Genomic DNA, 26,698 nt, shown 5'->3' with positions numbered 1-26,698 from the left:
AGAATTAAGTGAGCCCTGGATATCTGCATCCATGTGCAAATTGTAATGACCTGGGGCTTTTTAGCTGGCCTGCCCCTCCTCTGGCTGGTGTTTCCATCCCTCTCCTCATATTTCATACATCATGCAGTATACCAAGTTACCCAGAGTCTCAGAAATAGAAACATCCTTGGAGCCTCTCTTCTCCACCAGCTCCCTGCCGAGGGACTGACTGGGATGCACCTTTTCACAAATTTAGAAAACATGGAAAGAACAAAAGTAGGCAAATATCAAAGATATCCGTGTAAAGTGCAAGATGTATTGTGGACAGGGATGCAGTGTTTTTAGAGAAAACTTTTTATCATAGGGACATTTTCTTCTTTTCTAACCCTGTCCCATTGTCCCCAATTCCAGCAGAGTTTAATCACCTTTGATGCTTTTGTCCAGAAAGGTGTTTATGGGCATTCATCTCTGTCACCAGCGCTTGAACCATTACTCATTGTGCGCTTACGGGAAACCTATACAGCCCTTTAATCTTTGCTCAAAAACCATAAATCAAGCAGTTCACCACCCCTGATCATTAATTTTGCTCTTCTCTACAGCCTCTCCTGTCCCCCAGCATCTTTATGACTCGGAGGCTTTCTTGGGAATTTACAAAGGCCCAGAGCCAGAGCCACTAAAGCTCACCAGGCGTCCTAGGGGAGCTGATGGGAAGGCAGGTGTTACTTTGTCAAGCTGCTCCTGCTTGGGTTCTCAATGCCCTAGCAGCCTCTTATTGTCATGTCATGATTCCACCTGCCTTCTTCAACTTTCAGACCCTTCATGGATATGGTTGCCAGAGAGAACAAATAAAAACACAGGGCACCCGTGCACTCTCCGGGATATACTTATGCTAAAGATATATTTGTTGCTTCCCTGAAATTCAAACGTAACTGGCAGCCACGTGTTTTATTCAGCACCTCACAGTCTGCTGCACTTTCCATGCATCCTGAGGAGTGTTCTCTTGGGGGAAGCCAAAGGAGCCCTTCTTCACACCAGCTCTCCCAAGCCCTCCCATGGAAATAGCCTCTGTGTGATTGGCACTGCTCGTCCAAAAGGTAGATGCCATTCCAGGCAAGTAGCCACCACTTAGCCTCTTCTGGCATTTTCTCATGTCCAAGGATAACCATCACGTTCACCAGCAGTATCATTAATTTTTCACATTGCTCTTGACATCCAAGATGCCTGCGCTAATGATGCTACTGTACATGTGGGAAAGACTGGTGAAAAAAAGTGAATTCAGTTCAAACTGGTGAGCAGCTTCCATGTGTTAAGCACTGAGGCTGTCTCATGGATAGAAAAGGCCATCCCTGTGCTCGTAGGCCTGGCCTACTACTGCACACGGCCAGCGTCCCTCCTCCCATGGTACCTGGTCTTCTGCAACCAGGATCTGTTGTGTCTGGAGCCCTGCTCTGAAGCTTTGTGGGTTGCCCACCCTTAAAAACATGCAGGCATTCTGTCTCTGATAATGGAATGGTAAGCTGGTCTCTCTGTTGCTATCACTTCCAAAATTTGGGGCTGCTCTGCCTTGCTCAGTTTGTATCTCCATAATATCCTTATTTACAATGGAGATCCAACCACACATTTTCCTTTGCATTAAGATTAAGCTGCACAACCAACTTTATAATGTGTGAATTATAAGGAGAGGGAGTCGGGCAGGGGAAGAGACCCAGTGTCATGGGCGTTGAGTGTAAGAGTGCACCAAAAACTCCGTGATAGAAAGATACTGCAAAGCAATGTTCAAATAAATGAAAGTTCACGTAAAAATATCCACGAGAAATAAATTACCAAGATTTGGAATAAAAACAAGATCAGTGTGACTGATTTTTTTCCTTTTTTCTCAAGCTCCAGTGTGGCTTGGCACATTGCCAACTGAAAACCCTATGGCCACCCCAAAAGAGCCTATGGTTTGGCTAAGAAGATGCCAGGGAGAGAGGCTGCTGGCCAGACTGCACTAGGTGAAGGTCCTGGGTCAGGCGGGAACAGCATCTGGATTTCTACTCTGTGTGTCCAGAACTTGGGTTTTCTCCATTTACCCCTAAGGTGACCCAATCCCACAGACAACATGAAGTCCAGTGTTGTTTTAGTTATTTTTGTGAGTGTGGCATTCATTTTCAGTAATTCAAATATTTCCATCCATTCTTCGCAGCACATGTCCTATCCAAAATCAAGTTACATCTAAAAGTCACTTCGTTAGTCAAAATTTTCTTGGATATTGTGGGATCTGAATCATGGAAGTTGGATGGCCTTGAGCGCTCATTCCTCCCTCCTTACCTCCCAGCTGTGTTCCTTCTTTGGTTCAGTTACCTCAGGTCTCTTTTGAGGTACCACACACATTCTTGCTCTCCAGTCCTGTTCCTCTGCAGACCACTCCCTGTCTGCTATGAGCTGTTCTTCTTCTCTGTGTGCCATGAGTCTCTACCCAACACAAGTGATGGTAGTAGACTCCCTGCTACAGCAAGCTCAGTGTAGACTTTGCTTGCTTCCATTTGAGTGGTCTTCATTTACTTCCACAAAACCATCAGTTGGCGTGGATTCGTTCCATAACTCTGCCTCTTGGGAGGCTGTACGGTAGGCTGCTAGAAGCCCCTGGATCTGTCTTGCACAGCACTGTCTTGTGTGCTGTGTAACTCTAGATAAGCACCTCTGGAGAAAACAGGTTATGAGGCTCATTCCTGCCCCCATCTCAGTCACATACCTGGACAGAAATGTACTTATTCACCACTCAGAGTGTACAGAAAAGAAAGCTCCCACAGCTCAGGAAGATTCATTCCATACTTTAAATTAGCATCACTTCACCAGATATACAGGCCTGTCCTCAACCTCTTTCCAGCTGATGAAACTTTTTGGGGAATTGGAGGTTTAAGGAAACAACAACCCCAACCCCATGATTTTGACCAACATAATTCTTCACTCTGCATGACAAGCAGACTCTGGACCATGACACTGCAGGCTCACAACTGGCATAAATGCAATTTTGACATTTCAGATCTCCTGGGAAAATAGCAGTTAAACATGCAAATTCAAATCTGCAACATCTGGATGTCTTTTATACTACTATAGCTCCTTAGTGCTCAGCCCTCGTGTCAACTTTAATGACTGCGTTACTCTATGTGCATAGTAATGAACCTCAACTGTGCAGTCATTCTGTTCCAGGCCTGAGAATCTCAATTGCAAAGCCGAACAAAACTCCAGAGATCATCTTATTGAACCCACTCACTTCAGACAAGAAAGCAGAGGCCCTGAGGAAACACAATTCTTCCATGGCACATCTGCAGTCACAGCCCTGCCCATGGCCCTTCCAGGCTGTACGGCTGCCCCCAGTTCACCTACGGCACTCAGTGGACGATTCCCACCATGTGTGCTGCCCTGTGATTCTTACCACAAGATCATCAGCTGCCGAGACTCCTTAGCCCCTTGAGGCCCTTTGCTGCTGTAGCTCTCCAGGCCCCAGACACCAAGTGTGGGTGTCCTTCCCAGCACCCTGATGCTCTCAGTGAGGCCTGAGGACAGCAGCACCAGTGCCTGGTAGCTTGTTAAAAAGGCAGAATCTTGGGGGGCATCTGGGATGGCTCATTTGGTTAAGCATCTGACTTTTGGTTTCATCTCAGGTCATGATCTCAGGGTTGTGGGATTGAGCCCTGCATTGGGCTCTGAGCTCAGTGTGGAGTCTGCTTGAGATTCTCTCTCTCTCCCTCTGCCCCTCCCCCTATTCTCTTTCTCTTTCAAATAAACCTTTAAAAAAAAAGGAGAAAGAGAGAGAGAGAGTTGATGTGGTATGTAGGGGATCCAATATGGCAGCAGGGGGTGGTCCCTGGAGGGAAAAAGAAGGTGGAGACTCTCTCTTAAGACTCTCTCTTAGACTCTTTCTTCCTTTGCCCCCTCTTCCCTATTCTTTCATGCTCTCTCTCTAAAATAAATAATTTTTTTTTAAAGGCAGGATCTTGGGCCTCATTCTAGATCCACTGACCCAGAAGTTGCATATCAACAAGATGTCCAGGAATTCCATGTAGTACTAAAGTTGGGGAAGAGCTGATCTATCTAGACAATTATTTTCTTCCTTTTTGGTCACAACTTTACCTGGTCTTCCAAATGTCTTACTATCCAGTCAGCCAGCCTAGTCTTTGTAGTGAGTGACGAATGAAAGGTAAGGATGCAAATGGTATCTCCCCTGAATAGACTTGGCCAAGTGTAAGCTATGCCATGGGGGGTGTGTCTCAGTCGGCCAGTTCAGTCACACAAAACACCTGCTCTCCCCTCATAAGGCCCGAAGACATCATTGTACAGGACTACAGAAACACAGAGACACATGGAGCAAAACTGGAAGCCCCTCAATGGTAGCCTGTCTCAAGCACCTTCCTGTCCACAGGTACAACAATGAGTCATAACTTGGTGTTTAAGGAACAATGTCCAGAGGCACTGTCTTGCCAGAAGCACTGAGCAACAACATGGTGTTGAATCTGTAGGCGTTTAGGGAGCAAGAGTCTGGGGCAAGAGCCTAAACCCCACAGCAGACCTGGTGCAGACATCCCACTGTGTGTGTTAACTTGACCGGGCACAGGGTGCTCAGATTAAATGTTATTTCTGGGTGTGTCTGGGAGTGCATTTCTAAGTGAGGGCAGCATTCGACTCAGAGGACCCAGTAAGGCACATAGCCCTTCCCAATGTGGATGGGCACCGTTTGATTCGTGGAGGGCTGGAATAGAACAAAGGGTGGAGGAAGGGAGGATTCATTCCCTTTCTGCCTGCCTATTGGGCTGAGCATGGGTCTTCTCCTGCACTTGGACAGGCGTTTGGATTTGGACTGAACTACACCACCAGCTTTCCTGGGTCTCCCACTTGCAGGTCATGTCTGTCTGTTTGTCTGTCTATCAATTTATCCTCTCTATCTACCCTTTCTTTCATCTATCATCTTTCTAGCTAGCTAGCTATCTACTTATTTACCTATAATCTATCAATTATCTATCTACCTTCTACCTATGTATCCATCAAGATCTTTAGGTCTGTTGCTCTGTGCACACATCTGGCTACAGAAAATCATACAATTTACCTACATTTGATGACCTTTTTTAAAAAAAGATGTATTTATCTATTTTAGAGAGAGAGAGAGTTGGGGGAGGAGTTGGAGAGGGAGAGGGAGAGAAAAACCCAAGCAGACTCCACTGTGAGTACAGAGCCCAACACGGGGCTTTATCCCACCACCCTGATGTCACCACCTGAGTTAAAACCAAGAGTCGGATGCCTAAGGGACTGAGCCCCCCAGAAACCCCTATTAGATGAGCATCTATTCTTCATCAAGCTCTGCTGACATTTCCTAGCACCTCACTTTCCACCTTACAGGAATTGAGCAGCTGTATATCTCTCCAGTCTTAGGCACCCCCAGCACATATTTGTACATAGATAATTGGGTATTTTATATAAATTGTATTATAGCATGCCTACTTTCTTGCGGGTTTTCTTTTTAATTTAAAAATATATCTAAGCATGTGAACCTTCACATTTTTCAGCTGAGTTCATCCCAATTCAAGTAAGTATTTATGATACCTGAAAAGCATTCTTGCAGTGCAACGCCTATAACAATCAACGAAATGATGAAATGAAAACAAGTGGTCTCCTCACTGCTATGGCAAAAGTGTGGTTTCCTCTGCTCCTGCACAAACCAACAAATTGCTCACGGACTTGCTAACACGTCCCCATGGAGTGGAGCATATGGCTCAGCGACTGCAGGAATGGGCATTTGCATGGGATAGACCTGATTCTGGGTCCCTCCTCTGCTCCTTCTCAGCTTTGTGACTTTATGCAAGTATTTGAGTCTCTATGAGCTTCACTTTGCACCAGTAGGGCCGACGTGGAGGTATTGTAGCAATTACAGGAGATACTGCATATCAAGGATTTAGCCCCACTGTAGGAGCCAATTTATGTGCTCATAAACAATCACTATTGGGAAACCAGCAAAACTCATCCAAGTGACTCATCGGTCCTGGTCCTGCTCAGGACTCTGCTTCCCCTCCACTTTCATGTCATCCACTTCTCTGCATGCAGCCCTCTCTGTCCTGGAAGGGGCAGTGAGGTGTTATATCACATGGCTTTCAAATCACTGCCAAGAATTCTCAATCCCTTTGTGGATAACTCCTCCAAATTTGCATAGAGTGTATTTCTAGAGTTTGAGGTCGGCAACCAGGTTATCAGAAGGACCTCATAAAGGCTTGCTTTTGGCAACATTGTGGCAGCTGCCAGTCTCATAGTTATTCTAAGTGAGCTTCACATTGATAACCCTGGGATGCTTTAAAAAAAAAATCTCATTATTCTGGAAACTAGGCTCAACTTTCAATAAGCCATCTGTAAGGACAATAGCCAAGACCTAAAGTTAGGCTTTAGGTACCAGTGGTACCAGGAACACAGGTAGCAGCTTGGAAAGAGACCATGCCATGAGACATCTCATTGCCAGAGACATTTTCATCTGCCCAGACAGCTGCTCAGGTTTGTCCTTCAGGCCCACCTATCTTGGGCCCCCCATTCACAAGGGGGATCTTGTTCAGGGACCCCCTGAGCTCCCCAGAGGAAGCTGACCTGAGTAATTGACGGTGTTTACCCTCCTCATCATCAGTGGGCCCCAAACTCCAGTGTGTTGCCCAAACACGGAGACTACCAGCCTCTAGAGGCTTCCATCTGTGCAGATGTCCCATCTCTCACCTTTCTGGCCTAAGATTCAGCAAATGTATCAACATGAAGATCAACCTATACTTCTTATACTACTTATTCCTCTGGGTTCTGGCTTTTCCAGCCACAACCACCTGGTAACCTTGATCTGCAGCTTTAAGGACTAATCCCACAGAACCCCCAGAAGCTCTCCTTAGCCCTCCACCCTCTTAGCTGCTGATATTTGCTGAGACCTTCCATTTCTTTGCCAATGGTGCTTATAAACCAGGAAAAGCCTTGAAGCTACAGCAGTGCAGAGTGCAGAGCTCACCTAAGAATCCCCTCTCCCAGGGTCTCGGCCCCTCATCTGCACAATGCCCTAGCTCTCTGATTCCTTCAAGCATATTGTAAAGCAACTTTATTATGTTTTACTAGATGATTTTGGTAAAAAGATCGGTCTGTTATACACTAACATGTCATAAAAAGTCATAGCCCTGAAAACCTTTTACTAGTTACAGTGCAGTTGATGCTTGCTTGATTAAACAAAAATCTTAATTTTCTTAAGAAAAGAGAAATTCAAGGTCATGGAATGCAAGCGGAATAATGTGAGCTAAATTACACTAGAGGTTTCATGGTTTGAGGGACAGACACTGAACTCCCACTTGGAACTGCTTCCTGCTCCAAATCAGGAGCATATGAATACCTCAGTCAGAAGGCCAGAAGCAAGGTAGGCCTATCAAAGGAGTATTGGTAGTGGGGTCTTTTTCTGTTTCTATCCTTTCCAACACAGAGGATCCTCCCAGAAAATACAATGATCCTACCAGATGCAAGTGACAGGAGCATGAGTCAAGAACCTGGACTTGGCTGTCTTCTGATGACCGCAAAACTGTCCTGAGAAAGAAAGGCCACTGACACACAGCTTCGCCCACCTGCCTGGCACCTCCCCTTTGCCACAACCATTATGTCACCAGCTTGAGAGCAGAGAACAGGTTTTGTGAGCTTTCCAGTGAGCGGTGCAGTCTCTAGGCAGACATCAGCTGGGGCAGGCCTCTCCTGATACATACACAGGATGCACAGGATAAAGCATAACAAAAGCTTCCTGGGACATCTATGGAAATGTTTTTCTGTACTAATGGGAGAAGCCCTATGTGTGAGGGAGAAGACTAGCATAGTTCTGAACAAGATTAAGTACAAGGAAAAGAGGAAGATTTTGTCCCCCCAACCTGGCACTCTCCATGTAACATAAGCACCGTGCTCATGCACGAGCTTGAGCTACAAGCTGAGATGGTACAAGGGCCCACTGGCTTCATGTGGCTGCACATTTATGGAAAGGCTGCCATAGCAGAGATAGCATTGTGGCAAACTTTCAAGCAGCATCAGGGCAGAAAAAGCAGAGATGCAGCTGTAGAAAAGTGGATCAGTGGTGGGAGGGCAGAGGTAGAGAGGACAGAAGTAGTGGGACTGTGAGAAGGTGTTAGGTTTAGAGCAAACACAATGCAGGTAAAAAGTGCACACAACCGGCATTTCTGAAGAAGAGCTCAGAAAAAGTGAAGGAGCTGCAAGGGTCAACACGGTGATGTAAGAACATATCCCTAAGCAAAGAACTGAATCCTCGGTTTTAAGTGAAATACCGTACTTTCAAGGAAAACCAGTAAGGGAAGACTCACAAGTAGACACATCCCAGTAAAATATTTGATTTCCAAGCACACAAATTTCTACATGCAGTTGTTGTAGAGGCTTATAAAATCCTGAAAGGGAGAAACCTCTGGCTGGTTTGGAGGGGATGGTGCATGAAAGCCAGGACAATAAGACTCTGATGTTGGGAGCTGGGCAGAACCTGTTGTCTAGCAGGCCACCACAGATTACTCCTGAAAAATCACTCAAATAGTTGCTAACTGGAAGAGGAGTCTAAAAAAATGACTCAAGAATGGGACCGTCCTAATGTACAAGGAATGGTGATAAATACCGAATCCTCTTACATGTGGAGTTAAACATCAGCCACCTATGTAACTAGTCCTCCCGAGACAAAGTCATGAGCTCAACACGATACTAATCTTAATTTCAATGGCATTTTGTTTGAGGAAAACAAAATGATTCTTGATTAACACATGTTTTTAGGAAAATAGAACAGAAATAGATTTCTTCTAATAGAGAATGTGCACATCAAACCAATAGCCAACTTTGCACTTAATGGTGAGAACAGGAAAGCACTCCTGGTAAAACCAAAGGGAAGATGAGATTGCCTACTCCCCAGAGTAGGATTAAAGGGAAATATAGTGTTGTCCTTATTCGCAGAAAATATGATAATCTACTTAGAAACCTAGGAAAATCAACTGAAATAAATTAGGCAAACACATTGATTATAAAGTGGTAAAATATGAATATTTTATTCATAGAAAAGAATGCAAATAGCTTTTCTATTGTGGAAAATATATAACATATAATTTACTATTTCAACCATTTTTAAGTGTACAGTTCAAAATGAAAATAGCTTTAATATATGAAAAAAAGCTCAATCTCACTACTATATGAGAAAAGCAAATTAAAATAACACAGACACCATTTTTCACTTCTTACGAAGAGCAGGATGTGTGGTAACGCTGCATTGACAAGAGCTGGTGTGCGTGTGGACTCCGTAGTGTCATGGAGGAGAGTCTGGTGATAATTACAGACGTTACAAATGTGTCTTCCCCGGGATCTGGCAATTCCTTTTCCAGGAACTTACTCAGAGATGTTCATGAGTGTGAAAAAGGCTGTTATTTAACACAGAGGTATTTGAAATGGCTAAGGTTTGGGAAAGACGAAAAGGGCATCTGAGGGGATCGGTCAGATGTACTGTGGCAGGTGGCCGCCAGAAGCTGAGCAGCAGACGTAGGAAGCTGGGAGGAGGGTTACTCATACCATGGGAAAAATGGGAAAAAGCCAGTAATCTACAGATATGCCTTTTCTTGCACCCCCAGAGCACTGAGGTTTCAGGTTAGCCAACAGCCTGAACCCAGGACAGGTGCCTCCGAGGAGAGACGAGACATGAGCTGTGCTTCGCTGGGGTCAGAGCATCAATGGAAGCTGCGGCTCCCCAGGGAAGCAGGGGTAATAAAGATTCAGCTGCTGCCCATGGCTGAGTGTGGGGTAACGCAAGAGTACGAAACCCCCAGGAGTCACGGACACAAGGGGAGTCTGCAGACCAAGCGTAGGGACGGAGGCTATACAGAACTCCCTTCATGCAGGAGGCTGGAGCAAAGAGCCTTCCCAGGCTTTGTCTCAGCCACAGAACAGGAGCTATAATCCACAGGGGAAAGGACAGAAACTCTCATCACTTCCAGGGCACAGATTAAAACCTGCCGTGGCTCGGGGAGGTCAGAGGAAAAGGCTCTACCTCCAGGGAAGGGGCAGGAAGCCAGCCTGGGCCTGACTCACTAGAGGTTTCCAGTGGCATTACCGAGAAAGCTCCCCTCCCAAGACACAGGAAGGCCGTGATTGCCAAGACCGAGTCTGCACCAAAGCAGAGAAGGCCTTGACCCCCAACACTAGGCTCAGAGGTGCACAGAGCAAGTCTGGCAGCCCCCGACGGGGAGAGGCAGGGAGTGAGGGGAGATCCACTGGAGACTTGAAACCGAAAATGAAGTGGGCATCAGGAGAGATTCTCTCACAAAGCAGTCCCCACCCTCAGGTAGAGCTAGAGGAATTGGAAACTGGAGGTTGCAGGGAGAGTAAGCACAGCAACGACAAATCCCAGATTCAACTGCTGACCAGATGGACTCAATCCTAGCATTACTGGTCAAGTGGAAGAGGGGCATAAATATAATTCACTCGGTATCATGTCCCACGCTTACCGGTCTCACTTTCAACCACAAAGTGCAAGACACACAAAAGAAGGGAGAAAGGGGGGAGGGAACCTATACTCACTGTTAGGAAACAAAGTAGCTGACAGAACCAGAGGCAGGTAGGACCCAAGTGTCCAAACTATCAGACACCAAGAACTCAAGTAACTATGATTCACACTTTAAAGGCACTAACAGGAAAGGTAAACAATGTTCATGAGCAGATGAGGAATCTCAGCAGAGATGAAATTTTTAAAAGAGAATGGGATGAAAAAACTGCATAATGGAGTTAAAGATATTAAAAATTACAGAATCAGAAAACAAAGTACTTTTAATAAGTTTGAATATATAAAAAATGTTAAAATATGAGTAAAAAATAGATGCCACAAAGACTGGAAAACAAGAACCAAATAGAAACTATGGAAGATGGCCTTGCAGGCTCAAGAAGCCCGCGGTGCACAGGCTAATAATGAAAAAGAAATCCCTCCATAGATTGAGTGTGACAATGCCACGAAGGACAAATGCAGCAGGATGTTGTAGAAGCACCCAGTGAGAAAGGACAGGCAACCTTCACAGGAGGGACACACAGCAAAGTTCTTTGCAACAGCAGAAATCAGGAAATTCTATCTTCCCCCAAGTCCCGAGAGTAAATCTCTGCCCAGCAAAACCACCCTGTGAGCGCAGAGGGAGGACAGAGGCACTTTCAGAAAGCACAAACAGAGGGTTTGATGTGACACACAAGGAGTGTGATTCCAGTTACATGGTCTGAGATAAGCAATGGGATAGGGGACACTGAGCCGTGTAAACATGCGGGGAAATCTAAGCCAACGCGGACTGTGTGAAACAGCAATTGTGTGTGAGGAGTTTAGGAAGAAAACAGTCACGGTCTCAAGGTCACATTCAAACCAGCGACAGCAACAGCAGGGTGGCAGGGAGGTGGTTAATGTGTCCTCAGTGGTAACGGTGTCAATGGCGGGTGAAGCTACAGGCCAGTTCTTTTTTTTTTTTTTTTTTTTAATATTTTATTTATTTATTCCTGAGAGAGAGAGAGAGAGAGATTGAGAGAGGCAGAGACACAGGCAAAGGGAGAAGCAGGCTCCGTGCAGGGAGCCTGACATGGGACTCGATCCCAGGTCTCCTGGATCAGGCCCTGGGTTGAAGGCGGCGCGAAACCGCTGAGCCACCCGGGCTGTACAGGCCAGTTCTGACTTCCCTAAGCTAACTATGCCTGTGTTAACAGCCATGATAACTACTTAAAGCACAAGTTGGTAACAACCAAATTAGAATAGGAAGAAAAATAAACAGCAGAAAAAATATGATAAATCTAAAGCGATCTAAGTAAGGAAATTAAAAGAAAGGTAATAAGACAGGTGTGTATTCTTATCGTAATACTGCATGACAAGCCACCAACTTGATTCCTTACAAACACGCATCTCCCTCTCATAGGTTCTGTGCATCAGGAGTCTGGGCGTGGGCTAGCAGATGGTCCTCTGGGTCAGGAGTCTGGATGTGGGTGAGTGGGGTCCTCTGGGGTCAGGAGTCTGAAGGTGGGCTGGTGAGGTCCTCCGCATGTCAGGAGTCTGGACAGGGGCTAGCAGGGTCCTCTGTGCGGGTCCCAGCTGGCTGAAATCACAAGGCTGGCTGGGGCTGTGCTCCCACATGAGGCCGGGCCTCTTCCCAGCTGCAGGTTTGGGAGAACTGAGGTTGGTGAGGTTCTAGGACTGACCCCCCACAGCCTGCTGGCAGGGAATGCCCTCTGATCCCCACCTTGGGGCCTGCAGGTGGCAGCCCCCTTTCCAGGGCCAGTGGAGGACCCCTCTCTTCTGAGACGTGGTCTCGTATGAGGCTACCTCACCTACTCACAAGTCTCCAGGTGTGTTCATGGTGGGGAGTCTTGGGGGACGCTGAGATTCTGCTACCACAAGGTAGAATACAGAGAAAGCATAAAATAAGAGGCTAAATACATGTTGAAAATATATCAAGAATTACAAGAAAATATCATTATATCTGATTATAAGATGAAGAAAGAGACGGTTTATTTCCTTTCAGTTTTTCTTTTTGCATAAATTACTTTTTCTTAACTAAGTAATCCAAGTGTATAATCCATACCAATACCTTGCATTGGTCATCTTATAGTCAATAGAAATGCCCTTATTGTTAAATAGTTTCAAAAAATTCTCAACAGGCGTATGTATCAGAACTGAAAAAATTATTCCTCTATTAGTTCTTATTTATTTATTTTACCAATCTTTGTGTATTGCAAATGAATTATCCTGTATATTTTCATGTATGTTATTTAGGTTTTTTTCCTTAGGAAATAAATGTTTGAGGGTGGAATTTGTAGGTCAAGGGTTATTTTGACGACACAGATAATCCATGGCAAACCCACTTCTAAAAATATCCATGCCCTCAACAATGTATGAGAGAATCAGTTTTACCACAACCTTGAGCACGCTGGGAATCATCACTTATATCGAAAAACAACAGCTTCATATTTTAAAATATTTCATCAACAGAACAGGAACTTACAGAATAGAAAAGTCAATGGCCAGTTCCAGGTCACCAGGGTTTTCCCTCACCATGACTCTGGGCCATTTGTGTGGTGCAAGCTGGGGAGAGGCACCCTCCCTGCCGTGGGGACCCTGGCGCTGGGCCCCCCAGAAGGTTCCTGAGCAGAGCCCGGCGCAGGTCCAGCCCTTTCATCTTCCAACTTTTCAAACCCCGGGATGCCAGTTCTGCAGCCCACCACCGCTGTCTCGGTATTGGCCCCTTGCCTCGGTATTCATCGGTATTCATCGTTTATCAAAGTCATTGGTTGACTTATGCACCTCTCTGCCTACCCTCTCCGAGGACCCCAAGCAGCCCTGCCCCGCTGAGGCCCAAGCCCCCGTGGCACACACAGGGCCTCATGTCCTCCTGTCCATGTCGTTCCCAGGTTTGCTCCAGCTCTTCACTCTGTAGCAGATTCATCTTTTTCTATGACCCAGATTGTCCTAATTCAATAGTTCTTCTACTTGTTCAGACCTCATCCTTTTTAATCATGCAACAAAAGAATGAGATGCTAGCTGCCTCCACCAGATTGCGCACACCAGAGCAAGTCTGCTGTGAATCTAGGTCTCCTCCTCTGAAATATTAGAACATTCAAGGACCAGAAAAACAGTGAATTGTGGAGACAAACCCCGCCCCCCAAGACATCCATGAGCTCATGCGACTGCCCCACGGTAGCAGAAGCAGCACATCTCACAGCCCCCTGACGCTGGCAGTGTTGACAGCCCATCCCCTGTCTCCAAGGGGAGCTAAAAGCTGCACCCGTACTTACAGGACACGGAGGAGGCGCTCAGGCAGGCCCTGGTTTGTCCCTCTATCCTCAGCTGCACAGTACACTCTCCAGTACCAACACCGCCGCCTTCTCGCTCAGATGATTGCAATTTGTAATCCAATCCAAATCGACCTTAATTGATATGTTGATCTAGGGTTAATAGTTCCTGGGGTGGAGAGGTTGATAAGGAAGCCAGCAAGATTCAGCTGTGTTAGTCAGGGCAGTAAGGACTTTTTTTTTTTTTCCTATTTCTTCTGGATTTTAGCAGGAGAGAAGAGGCATCCTAAAGGATCAGATTGTCTAAAGCAGTCAAAGAAAGGACTCGGCCTTGGGGGGATGCACCTATTCTCACACCTCAAACCCTAAGAAGTTAGTCTGGACAATGGGAGAAGAAGTCAATCACAAAATATGGTCAAGGACCCCTCCCCTTCGGCACTGAGGGCCCTGTGAAGAGTTGGCAGCAGACAGGGGAGCACGTGTGTAGTTGGCAGCAGACAGGGGAGCACTGAGGGCAGCAGACAGGGGAGCACGTGCTCAGCGAGTCTGGCTGACTGGTCCTGCTTCCAGAACCGGATCTCAGGGGCAGTTGTGGGCACAGCTCAGGGCATCCCGTTAATCACATCCCCCCACTGTGCAGAAATTTCACACTGAGTAGCGGCCAACATGTCTTGATGACATTTATTTCTTTGAACAACCACCCATTTTGTACAAACAGGTCCCTGATCCGTGTTATGCAGCCACTTCCAGCTCGGTGTGTTTTCGGGTCCCTCCTGCTCATTCTCTGTGGCCAGTCCAGACTCAGAAATAGCATGGTGTCCACAGCAGGGGCCTGTCCCCCAAAGCCATGTGTCTGTCTGTGGCCAGAGCTTCCTGAAAGCCGAAGGTGCTCTGACCCAGGACAGGCCATCCAACTGGGCAGGCGAACGCTGCCAGGCCTGCACTCCCTTTTCCCACAGGACTTCTGCTCTAAGGGCATTTTCAGGAAACTCTTTGTCCTTAGCCTCTGTCCCCATGCCCAGTGCTGCTCTTCTGCAGGCTGGAATTCACACTGGGGGAGGAACACCTTCCTGCAAACTGCCTCTAGTAACCTGAAATCACCTGGTTATAGCAACCTAGTTACTTAGAGGCTTGTCATTTTGTTCTAAAACAGCTTGCAGGGATGACTTTAGATCCGCATTCAGTCCTGAAAGAGGCCAGACTAGCTTCAGCAAACAGAACCATCAGACGCCGTGAGCTGCTTCCATATTCTTCTCCCTAGTTTTTCCTTCACGAAAACGTGATCACAAGTGGAAGTTGCCTCAGGAGCAATCAGGTCTTGGGCATCTGGGGCAGCAGGTGTCTATGGAGTGCTTCCAGTCCCTTGGGGAGGGGTGGAGAGTCCCATGCACCAGAGATGTCTGTATCCTCTCCACAGAAAATGATGCCTGGATTGGCTTTGGGTTTGGTTTGCCTTTAACCTATTAATGCCTTTCAAGGCAATGTCTGATAAGTCTGTTTCTGCATTCCTGAATAAACAAGGGAAAAGAAAAGAAAAAAATGGCCAGAGACTAAAGGCAGGGGGTGGCCAGCTAGCCTGAGCTGGTGGTGCATCTCAGAGGCATGTGTGATGGGGCCCTGTGTAATGAAAGGTCACCCTGGACAGGCTACTCAGTGTGCTGAGCTCAGCGTGGAAAATGAGAGAAACCAGGGTTTCTGGAGGGTGTGGGGCCCACTCAGACAGAAGCAACCTCATCCCAAAACTGGCATTGAGTATGAAGGCCCAGGAACTGTGGAAATGGAAGGGACCTCGGGTGGGGCACAGTTGCCCCATGCAAAGCACTTGCAGCACATCTGCCCTGATGATGAGCAAAGGGAGGTGCAGAGGAAATGCATTTGTTTCTTGGTGGTGTTTTTTGACCCAGGTGGTTCATGGCTCCTCGTGCCTCCAAGACCAGGTTCAAGTTGGGTTGAGGGGCAGCTGGGCCGCAGCCAACTCAGGGCCACTGTGCTGGACACTCTGCCGGACGTTATGCTGGATGCTGCCTTGGACACTGTGCTGGACACTGCACACGGTGGCAGGTGAGGCCTGTGGAGTGAAGATCAAAGATTGGGTTAAGTGTCAAGAAGTCACTTTCTCGGGAGGCAAATTCACATTCCTCCTTTAAAAGGAGGTTAAGCTGACGCTAACACCTTGCCCCCTACAGAGAAGAGGTTCTAAGAGTAGCTGCCTGAGCATCCTTTGTTCAGGCCCGAGGATGCGGATGTGAATAGACAGGTGTCATGGATGCTTTCAGAGCAGCTGCAGTGCCTGGTTAGAACCACGACAAAGATTAAAACATTTCAGGTGGGGCTGCAGGAATCTACAGCCAGAGAGGGAAGGAGTTTGCATGGGCAATCGTGTGGAAAATGCATAAGAATAAAAGATGGCAAATTTTTCATTGTTTTTAAGAAGGTCTGGGATAACGATCCACCATTGCACCCAGCAGGCAGCCACCTAGAGGCAGAGCACACCGAGAACTGCTGGAAGAAATAGCGAAGAGGCCCCACTTAGAGCAACCAGAATGATGAAACACATGGGAGGAATTCACGAGAAAACTTTAAGTGCTCCTGAAAGCACTGAGTAAGCTTGAGCCAATGAAAAGTAAAGTATGTTGTTTTACATAATCCGATGCCTACATCCCAATTAATCTATACACTTAATGCTATTCCAGTAAAAACCCACTAAAGGACTTTTTTTCTTTTCTTTTTTCTTTTCTTTTATTTTCTTTTTTGGTTGGGGAGAACAAGATATGCTGGATTCATATGGAAAAATAAACACCCAAGACTGGCTAACAAGATCACTTTTTAGAAAAGGAACAAGGGTAGTCAGTCCTAGCACAGAGACAAGCGTGTCATAAAGACAGTATGGAAATATCTCAGCATTAGTATCTGAACATCTGAATAGACAGATCCATGATGGTTTGGAAAAATCTAGGAATAGACCCAAATATGCACAGGAATTTGGCATGTGACAAAGGTGACATTTCAAATGGGGGAGAGAAAGGTAGATTTTAACTAATGTGGAAACACCTGGGTAGCCAGCAGTCCCACCTTTGAGCAGGTTAAATTTTAAGCAAATCAAAAGTTTAGACGTAATAAATGAAATCATATAACGGTCAGGACAGTTTTTAAAGGACAGTATTGAAGTAAGAAAGTCTTTGTAACTGACCAAATCTGGTGAAAGAAAAGACTGAGCCACCTGGGTGTACAGTCAATGCCACCTCTGAGTGGCATCCCCACCCGAGAACACAATGGAAAAACAAAGGAGCAACTCAGAGCCACATCTGTAAATCAGATCACAGAAAAGTTCATTTCCTTAAGATGTAAGACCTCTTACAAGTCAATTAAAAAAGAAAGATTTCCAGTTCAATGGATATGTTCAGCATCCACAGGTCATCAGGTCACAGAAAGGAAACATAAATGGGTCAGCATTTGAGGAGATGCTCGGCCTCACCCAGCAAAGTCTAATTATGGCTAAAATGACGCATCCTCGCCCCCTTGGGTTGGAAAGGTACTGACAAGGGTGTGGAGACAAGAACGCTCTATAGTCTGGTGGGAGTGCATCCTCCCACCCCCTCACTCCGCACCCCCTGCCCAGGTCCAGCCTCTATAGAGAGCAGTTTGGCAACACTCATTACAATTTAAAAAAATGCTTGTAAACTTCTAAAGGCAATTTCACTCTTAGAAATGTGTCCCTCAGGTATGCATGGTATTCATTGTTTTTTATTTCAAATAATTAGAAAATTCAGTCAACAGTAGAGAGTTGGTTAAACAAATTATAGTTCATTCATTGGAGGGAATTAATCTGTCATCACGAAAGAGAATAAAAAGTCACCTCCTGGATCTTGCCCTGTTAGGCTTTGAGATACAAATCCAGGCAAGACACAATGTGTTACGATGCACAGAGGGGAGAATGCAAAAGTATTTATTTGCTCAGGGCCGCTGCACATTCACGGGGTGCCTCTGATGAGGGTGCTGGGGCGGGATGGCGGCCACAACAGGGAGCAGAGAAACAGGGAGGGTGCAGGGCGACCAAGGCAGAGACTGAACTAGAATCCACACGGGGCACTTCTGTGCTCAGACCCTGCCCCTTCAGGATTTCCTCCCTCTTCCTCTCTTTCCCCATTCTCTTACGTTTCTTGAGTATCTATTTCTCACCCCGCGAAACTATATTTTTTGAGGATTAGAAACCAGCCCTACTGATCTTCATGTCATCTCTACTTCCACAATGTCAGGAATGCCAATGGGCAATCAGGCACCTAGTGAAACTTTACTGGAGGAAGGGTCTATCTTTTTCCGTTCCCTTAATTCGAACGGCTGATTGACTCACAGGGTGGCCCTTTAAGGAGATGCCACCTCCAGGCTAGTAACTGGCGATTTGCTCTGAGCTGGCCTGCTCCCCAGGACGCAGAGTTACCCAGGATGGGTGGGGGAAGGGGATGATCAGTGGATATTTCTTCACCCTAATTAACTTTCCACAACTTTGGTGATGATTGTGTCCAGATGGAGATTCAAAGAAAATCCGCAAATTTCAGGACAGCAGATGCAAGGATTGCACTGCAAGGAGGGCGCTTGAAGAGAGCCAAGGTACACTGACATAGGCATCTGTCACATGGGCCCTCTGCCCCTGTGCCTCAGCGGTCCTGGCCCCAGAGCTGCTGGGAGCAGGCTGGTGTGCTTGCCCTGCCTCCAGGCAAAGGGGAGTCAGAGGTGCAGCGTTAACCAGGGCTAGAGCTTGGCCCGGCCAGCAAGGGTGCCAGCCAGCTCCATCGGGAGGGCGGGGGCAGGGGCACAGAGGAAGGTGGTGGCAGACCCAGGGGTCATGGGGCTGGGGGTCTGCGCATTTTCACATTTGGACAGGCTCTGCCCTCGTCTGAGGGGCATGGCCTCCCTCTTTTCCTTTGGCCTTCCCACCCAGTTTGAACACGGCCCTTCCTGCCAACTTCAGGAAAAATGCCTTGCTTTTCTTGATGCTCTCCATATCTTGCTCCAGGTTTGTTTGTGAAGGTCATGGAGGCACCCAGTGGGCTCACAGCACGCAGCCAGTGCACCCCTCTGCAGGGCCTGGAGGGCCCACACTCAGAGTGTGGGTAGGACAGCCTCTCTTGGGAATACTGCACCCTGGGCAGCACATTAATGACTCCTGGGGAGTAATTTTCCTGCAAACAATTTTATAACCAGCCAGTCTCCTCACTGCACCTTCTTACCGGTTTCTATTACGTTAATTTAGTGTCTAGTTCGGCCAATCACCTCACTGTTACACTGCACCATTTGGGTCTTTGATTTACCTAGACAGCATCACCAGAGAGACTTTTCTGACAGTCACACTCCTATTTTCCCCTGCTGGAATGCCCATGAAGACTCATAATCAATGATGCAAAAGTGGTTGGAGGGTTTTCACAGTTCCCCTGGGATCCATGAAATATGTCACCTGGCTAGGGGTTCTTCTGGGGTAGAGGCTAAGAGTTACCTCCCATATCTCCACTTTCCCTCTTAACTGAAAATTAAATGAACCAGGATTTTTGACTGGGCCCAGTGTTACAGTATTTCCCAGACACCCTTGCAACTGTATGTGGCCACATGATCAAGGTTTTCCAAATGAAATGTAGGCAGAAGTTATGTGTCTCATAAGACCTCTGTATAGTCTCTTTGAAAGGGAAGGAGCTTGCTTTTTTTCTATCTCCCCTCCATCCTGCTGCTCAGAACATGGGTTTGATGGTCAGAGCACCAGCAGGCATTTTGGATGGTAAAGAAGAAATCTGAAAAGAGTTGCATTCCTGCAGACCATCACAACAGTCTACATGTAAATGCATACCTGCCCCGCATTTCTTCTCTCTCTCTTTTTAAAGATTTTATTTATTTATCTGAGAGTGTGTGAGAGAGAGAATGATCAGGGTGAGGGGCAGAGGCAGAGGGAGAGAGAATCTCAAGCAGGCTCTGCACTGAGGGTAGAGCCAGATATGGGGCTTGATCCCTTGACCCTAAGATCACAACCTGAGCCAAAACCAAGAGCTGGATGCTCAACCAACTGAGCCACCCAGGTGCCCCTCCTCTCTTTTTTATTATTTTTATTATAGTATATACTTTTATATATTATTGTACAGACAAGTACTTCTAATAAATGTATTATTAGTTCTCTCTCCAAGGCAGGTTTACCTAAGGGTGTTTAGTATTAATTTCCTTTTTCTTACTAGAGTGAATCAAAGAGTTTTCCTAGGCCATGTTGTCTTCCCATCAAACATACACAGCTGTTTTTGATTGCTTGGTTTGTACTGTGTTTCCCACGTTTCTTCAGAAGAGTAAGCTATCAGGTATGAGACCCCTCCCTGCCCCCATTCGGCGCTGTCTCCCTCTCCTCTTCACAGATGGTGTCTAGCCTTTTTCTTTCCTTCTTTCTCAGATTTGAGCCCTGAGAGAGGGCAGCTTATTTCAGCTGGCATCAAAAGGTCTGTGTCATTAAATCTTGGTGGGGAGCACTGGATGGTGGCAGCCAAAAGACTCACAACTGAATAGAGAAATTCATCCTACCAAATTTAGACATGGACTCTATATTTAGTTCAGATCTCAAATAGGAAAAATTTCAGCCTGAAAATTTATAAATAAGAAACAGAGCAGTTTTCTTTATGCCTGTACCGAAGTGGAGGCTCCAGTAGCTCTATTGTGTATGCTGTCACCAGTAAATGCCTACCTGGGCATGGTAGAGTCCTGGGCATTGCAGGGTGTGACTCTGCTCCTTTTGATGGACTTACTGTTTGCAGGGGAGGGCAATGAGAAGCTGTCAACAATAATAGCTGCACCTAATTTTACTGAAGTGCCAGGCCAGACATGCTTTGCATGCACGACCCCACCCAACCTCACCACAACACTGCTGGGCAACCACATAAATGAATCCTATTTTATAGAGGACAACTCTGGTGCACAGAGAAATTGAATTACTTTCCCAAAGTCACAAAGCCCACAGTAACAGGACTGGGGTTGGAATCAGAGCCTTATATCTTAACCACTCTGCTCTACTACCTGCCTACACGGAGAATTCTCTCTGATCTCCTGGAATTATATACAGTGAATCCTCATTTTTCACAGATTCTGCGTGTGCAAATTCACCTACTTGTTAACATTTATTGCAACACCAAAGTCATTTACCACAGTGCTTTCATGATCATTGGCTGACATGTGCAGAGCAGTGAACAATCTGAGTCACCTGATGTGTATGTTCCCAACCGAGGTTGAACAGGCAAAGCTCTGCCCTCTTGTCTCAGACCTCATACTGTAGCAAGCATGCTGTTTGTGGTCTCTGGTGCCACGTTTTCCGAATTTTTGTGCTTTTTTGTTGGTAACTTCACTGTTTTAACAACAGTGCTGAGCTGCTGCCTACTGTCCAGAGTGCAAGAGGACTGTGCCGTGGCTTTGGTGTGTGCCCTGGATGAGCCTCCCTTCAGGCACAAGTTACAGGGCATTGGCTAGGAGTTCCATGAGTCAATGATGTGGATTAAATACAGTGTCTTTACTTATTCTTTTCGAAGGTGGGTTGGGCTCTCCTGTTTTTTTTTTTTTTTTTTAGATTTTTTTAAAAACTCAAATTCAATTTGCCAACATATGGTATAACACCCAGTGCTCAGTGTCTTTAAATAGAAACATATATAAAGTGCCATCATGTATCAATCAGTTATAAAAATGTTTTGACCAGGGGCTCCCAGGAACCTGACCCCGTTGCTCCCCAAGAGTGGTAGTTCAGAGTTCACAACTGCTTTACAGAACTCCACTACTGTGAATAATGAGAGCTGCTTTATGTGGCAGGGGGCTTGCAGGGGGTCTGCAGAGAAGCTGCAGCCTTATTTCTTCTACTTCCAAGTTCTATTAGTTTGCACATCTCTTCTGGCTGCAGCAGGGAGGAGTCTGAGGGGAAAGCGCTTCTGTGCCTGTTTTAGGCATCTGTGAAATGAACAGGGCTTGGTCCTCTCCCTCCACTCTGGTCTGACCACTACCAGCTGGTTTGTGAGCCATGGCTGCCCCCCGCCCAGTCCTTCCCATGTGTCAGAGTATAAAGGGGCCTCAGCCAGGACAGAGGGGTGAGGACACTGGTAGCCACGGTTACCAAGGTAACCTTGTGATCTTCCTTTAGGATTGGGGACTTCTTGGGGCAGGAGGGCATATTTATGTTTGCCTCTTAAGCAGGAAATAAATTTTCAAGCCAATGAACAGTAAACCATCCTGTTAAAACAAGATGAGGGAAGGAGTTATTCAGGGAAACCACATGTTGGATTAATCAAGAGTTTGTCTGGATGCCACACATGAATCATCCACTTCTCAAGATGCAGGGTGTGGGGGGATGCAGGAAACATTGAGTTGATAGTAAATGGATGCAGCTGAATCTCCCTGTTGGCAGAGTCAGAGATTTGCCGAACTAAATGTAGATGCAGCGCAGGTAGTAAGGACGGGTGTACCAAAGCATCTCTTCATAGAGAGTCCTCCCAGGCAGGGCCATGTTCACTTCACAAGCGTCCAGCATCTATACTCTCTTCCAAAGCGTGCTGTGTCATGGCCCCAGGACATGAAGGGGAAACCATTACAGTGGGATGATGGGAGCTGCAATGTGGACGTCTGGGGCAAACCAATCAACACTGTCGCATCTTCACAGGGGAGGCCTGAGGGGGTGATGTGGCAATTGCAGAACTGGTGAGCAATCCAGCCCAGTGTCAGGACCACGGCCAGCGCCCCTGACGTCAGGGTGCCGAGGACCTTCCCTGGGATCCTCTGTGACGGGGTAATACAGCTGTCGAGTATGTTGCTAGGATTTTTCTGCTTACAGGTGTGGATATATTCTCTTCATCCTTTTAGTAAACTTTCCCTCAAATAATGCTTGGCACTTTCATGGACTGAAGCAAGGAATGGTAACTTCCCAGTTTTTCTCTAAAATAGTGTTTGTTAGCTCTTGAGGTCAATTTAACTCATTCATACTTATTCCCCCCACACACAATTTTTTTTACAAAGTTCATGAAAAGCTAAGAAAGACCCCAGTACAACCTAAAATCATGAGCGTCTTAGCCAGCAGCAGGAGACCTGTCCTCCCTGGCGCTGCTGAAGGAAGCTCCATGGGGCAGTGGCGGGGACTCTGGCCTGGTGGATGGTGCATGTGGGTCATGCACAGATCCCAGCTTGGGCAAAGGCAGGGCTCCTTGTGTGCCAAGAATCTGCCTTAGTTCTCTTGGGAAACAGTGCATGACATGGATTTATTCAAAACGAAGTCTGTTTTTCATATAAAAACAATAAATGAATCCTATTATATATCATAAAATCTAACTTAGGTGGAGGGAGGGCAAAATTCGGTACAAAAATTTTTGTAAAATACAGATAATTAGAGATGTCTGTATGTGACTGCAATGTGAGAATGATAAGGCCACACCTCCCCCAGCATGGCCCCAGGCATCTGCCGTCACCTCTAAGAACCGGGAGCAGACCAGCACCCCATGCCTTCCCAGGGTCCTCATCTAGGGAGTCAGTCTATGCCCTGCTTGGGTTAGCTTTTTGTTTTTCCTCAACTTACCTCTCCCTCTTCTCAATTGCTCTCAAGACATGGAAAGTCAACTTCTGAGGACTTGGAGATTAGGTGCTGGCCATGACCCTCTAGGTCTTGTAATTATGCCAAGTCTTGGGTAAAAAGAACCCATGTACCAGGTGGTACTGGGCAACCTCAAGCCCTGGAAACAGCTGATCTGCCAGAGGAGGACAGTGACTTATACCCACCCAGTTGATTCACTTCTGCAATTTGGAGTTGGCCCAGAGAGACCATAGGAATCTGCCTGTGACAGGAAAGGAGACACACAGGGAAGCCTGAAGATGACAGAGGACAGGGTGTTGCCTGGGGTGGTGACAGGGTGTGTGACCGGTGCTCTTGCTGCACTCTGCTTCAGGGAAGAGCCACGTCCTTAAAAGCTGCTCCCTTTTACTTAAACTGGCTTTTAAAAAAAAATATTTTATTTATTTATTCATGAGAGACACACACACAGAGATAGAGAGGCAGAGACACAGGAAGAGGGAGAAGCAGGCTCCATGCGGGGAGCCCGATGTGGGACTCGATCCCAGGTCTCCAGGATAACACCCTGGGCTGAAGGCAGCACTAAACTGCTGAGCCACCCAGGCTGCCTGCAAATTAAGATTCTTAATGCAACTATACCTGTTGTCCTGAGCAGCTTTGGACAGGCTGTATGTTGTGCAGAGACAGTAAGAGGAACAGTGCAGAATGTGTAGACCAAGCAGCCCATTTAGGTTAGCGGCACAGAGGGGCCCCAGCCATCCTCAGTCAGGGGTCAGCACTGCTAACTCTGATCAACCTCTTACTGATAAGGCCCCAAGGGGCCCACCTGCACCCCTGCACATAACCTACTGCCATATGACCTGAGGTCCTGGCACCCTTGTTTAAGGGGCATACAACTTATTAAATTCATGATGAAAACAGTTTTGTCTGTAATCATTTTGAGAAAGAAATCAGAGCAGGGCTGGTTTGGGGAAGTGACAGCGTCAGGCCAAAACTGTCTCCAAAGGGATCTTTTCCTGGGAAGACGGAGTGGGAGGCAGTCCAAGTGCTTGGGGCCTGGGGAGCAGGTGGCCCACATGAGAACAACATGCTGACTCAAAGGGACCCTGTTTCCACCTGGCCTTTTGATCTTCAAAAGCAAGAATGGGACACATTCTCCTGAGCATTCAGGGATCTGTGGTTCAAACTTGTTGGGTACATTTCACAGATGTTTCTTTCTTAGCTGAGGCAAGAGTCTCTTTTCAGTTTTTCAGAGAAGGATGTTCTTCCTCCAGTGGCCAAGAAGGGAAACTGGTAATCCCCTGGCTGTGTCCCCCATCTGCAGAAGGGGCTAACACAAGCACGGCCTCAAAACCCCACGGCTCTTCCTTTTTTTTTTTTTTTAAGATTTATTTATTTATTCATGAGAGACACAGAAAGAGGCAGAGACACAGGCAGAAGGGAGAAGTAGGCTCCCTGCTGGGAACCTGATGTGGGACTGGATCCTGGATCCCAGGATCATGCTGAGCCGAAGGCAGAAGCTCAACCACTGAGCCACCCAGGCATCCCAAAACCTCATGGCTCTTCCAAAAGAGCCTAGCATCAACCATGCATCGTGGGGTCACCCCAAAGCATAGTGGCTAAAAACCACCACCACGTGTACTATCATATAGCTTCTGTGGTTCAACAATTCAGCAATGCAGACAATGCAGGTGCCCTAACTGGGCCCTCTACTTGGGGTCCACCTAGAATGCCAGCCAGGACCAGCCTCCAAACCCACCCACAAGACCTCCGTCCAGGGGCTGCTCCTGGCTCCACCCAGTCTACCTCAACAGATCAGTTACAGCACAGGGGGAGGGACATGGGGTGGGTGATCTGTGACCTAACTTCCCATCGCTCATACCCAGGTGAGCACCTCAAGCCTCATCCTACTGCCCTGGAGCCCTAGACTGTGTTCCTAAGTGACTGCTTGACAGATCTGCTCGAATTTCCAGTGGGGGATCTTCACTTTAATGCATTCAGAACAGAGCTCTGGAGTCCAAAAAGAAGCTGATTTCCCCAGGAAGGTTTTTTTTTTTTCCCCCATTTTCTTATGCATCTAAGGAGAAATGGATGCACATATAGGAAACATACACAAACAGTCAAGTTTGGAAGCAAAGTGCCTTTCACCTTCAGGCGTGGTGGCAGAAGATGAATGCTGTGGCACCCAGGAACTTCAGTCCCTCGTGGTTGAAGACCACATTTATGTCAGATTAGTGTTTAGCCAAGTGTATCCTCGGCTGAGGACAGTCCCCCTCTCTCCTCCTGTTTGACTTCTAGCCATAGGACATGCAAGGCCCTGTCACCAGTGGGCAGCCGGGGAGGGATCTGGAAGGGGACAGTGGATGGGCAAGGGAGGCAGGGGACAGTTAGGTGGGATGCTATGCCCTCTGATGGGGCTGCAGGGGGGTTGTCCACTGCTCTGGTGGCTGAGCGGCTCGGGCTGATGCAGCAGCCTCCATGGGGTGAAGTCCCACAGTGAGACCCCCAGAAGAATGGCAGGGTATCCTCTGGGTCCAAACCACACTGTGCCCTCAACCCCTGCTAGGTGTCCATGGCGCCTGGGGGTGGTCACTGAACTTGCTCCTAGGCTACCTTCTACATTGTCCACACCTGGGAGTCATGGACCAACTTTATAGGCCCCTGTCTGTAAGGGGAACCTCCCTCCCCCCGCCCCCGCCCAGTCACACCAGGGCACTGACAGCCCTGTGCTGAGCACACAGCTGTAGGAAAGGCCTAGGGCCTTTCTCTGGCTCTGTGGACCCAGAGCTCTTCCTAGACTTACACAAAAGCTAATGAGTGATGCCCCTGGGGGAGACCCACTTCTTGAGAAGACACGCTGAATACTGCCCCTACCAAGGTGGAGAAAGTAAAGTCTTCAGAGTATGATCTCATTACACCTGCTTCCTAGCATATTCTAGAATTCCTTAGAAAAACAAATGATATATAGTGCATACATCATGTCACATGGAAATACATAATAATGTAAATTATGCATATAAAATACACATATGTAGCACTCTCCTATTAATTTCATTAGGAGAGAGACTGGTATGGTGGTAACCATGACCTCAATACCTCTAGGGGCACCTGGCACACAGCAGGAAAGGCTCACCTTTTCACAGCAGGTTGACTCAATCAGGGCCCAGATGTTCCCACCCTCCTCTGCTATAAAGGCTGGAAAACCAAACCCTCAAAATTCCTAGCCCCACTGCCACTAGAGTGGCCAGGTGACATTATGTTTTGTATGATGTACGAGGTTACTAGCTCCACACTTTATCTTCCTTCCCCCTTGGCCATGCTCCTCTCTCCTGCCTTGAAAATGGATAACAT

At 47.0% G+C, this 26,698-nt stretch overlaps 1 non-coding gene across 1 annotated transcript in view; it reads right to left on the bottom strand.

Moving 5' to 3' along the window:
* LOC102155469 overlaps positions 1-26,698 on the bottom strand; it is a 592,200-nt gene that overhangs the window by 190,479 nt on the left and 375,023 nt on the right. The window contains exon 6 of the transcript XR_005376619.1: positions 13,795-15,859. This is a non-coding gene — a transcript (uncharacterized LOC102155469). The remainder of the gene's footprint in view (positions 1-13,794; positions 15,860-26,698) is intronic.

This window comes from Canis lupus, chromosome 22, assembly GCF_011100685.1.
Source record: "Canis lupus familiaris isolate Mischka breed German Shepherd chromosome 22, alternate assembly UU_Cfam_GSD_1.0, whole genome shotgun sequence".
Taxonomy (NCBI): domain Eukaryota; kingdom Metazoa; phylum Chordata; class Mammalia; order Carnivora; family Canidae; genus Canis; species Canis lupus.
This window is presented reverse-complemented; position numbering and strand designations above follow the sequence as displayed.